Raw genomic sequence first — 1,304 nt, 5'->3', positions numbered from 1 at the left:
TTTGTCACTCACCTCTGGATCCTTTCCATCCATTGGTGACCATAATTGGACACAGTACTCCAGCTAAGGCCAAACCAGTGCTTTGTAGAGAAATACTATCACATACCGCGACTTGAATGCCATGCCTCTGCTAATACAACCTAATGTTGCATTTGCCTATTTTGAAACAAACCAACAAAAAAAAATAGACTAGCAGATTTGGAAGTGACCTCTGGAGGTCATCTAGTCCAACCTGCTGCTCAAAGCAGGACCAATCCCCAATTTTTTCCCCAGATCCCTAAATGGCCCCCTCAAGGATTGAACTCACAACCCTGGGTTTAGCAGGCCAAGGCTCACACTACTGAGCTATCCCTCCTCTCAAAAAGTCAAACACCTGAGAGAAACATCAATCTAACCCCGGTGTAGACATGAAGAGGTAGACTTAAGAATTCTTCCGTCCACCTAGCTAGCACTTCTTGGGGAGGTGGATTACCTATGCTGCTGGAAAGAGTCCTGCCTTTAGTGTAAGTAGTGTCTACACAGAAACACTAAGTCAGCTCTGCTATAGCGTTTTAATTGTAGACAAGCCTGCAGGCAGATTTTGCAAAAAATTCAGTCTGGATCTGCCAACATGGAGAGTTGGAGAATCCACCACTTCCCTTCACAGTTTGTTCCAGCAGTTAACTACCCTCAGTGCTGAACATTTGGTCATTATTTCCAGCTGGAATTTGTCTGCGTTCTGCTTCTACCCCTTGGGCCTTGCTTTGCCTTTCTCCTCTAGATTACAGAGTGCATCAGTACCCACAGTTATCTCGCCATGAAAGTGTCCGCTTGATCAGTTTTTTTGATAAGTTAAATAGATGAAATCCTTCAAGTTTTTCATGGTCCAGCTTTTTCTCCAGCCTCCAATCATTTTTGTGGCTCTTTTCGGCACCCTCTCCAATTTTTCAACATCCTTTTAAAATGTGGACCTCAGAAATTGATGCATATGGTTTCACCAATGCCATGTACAGAGGTAAAATCCTTCTCCTTCTCCTGCTCCAACTCACCCTCCCCTGTTTATGCATCCAAGGATCATATCAGCCCTTTTGGCCACAGCATCACACTGGGAGCTCACAAAGAGCTGGTTTTACACAATGACGTCTAAATCCTGTTCAGGATCCTTGCATTGCATAATACAGTGTCCAAGACTGCGGGTCAGGCCTGCATTTCCTGTTATGAGAGGATACATTTGCATCTGACTGTATTAAAACATTTTGTTTGCATGGGACACTCTTACCAATGTTCCAGATCAGTCGGTATGCCTGCCCTGTCCTCCTCATTTT

Source organism: Lepidochelys kempii, chromosome 1 (assembly GCF_965140265.1).
Source record: "Lepidochelys kempii isolate rLepKem1 chromosome 1, rLepKem1.hap2, whole genome shotgun sequence".
NCBI classification, from domain to species: Eukaryota; Metazoa; Chordata; order Testudines; family Cheloniidae; genus Lepidochelys; species Lepidochelys kempii.
This window is presented reverse-complemented; position numbering follows the sequence as displayed.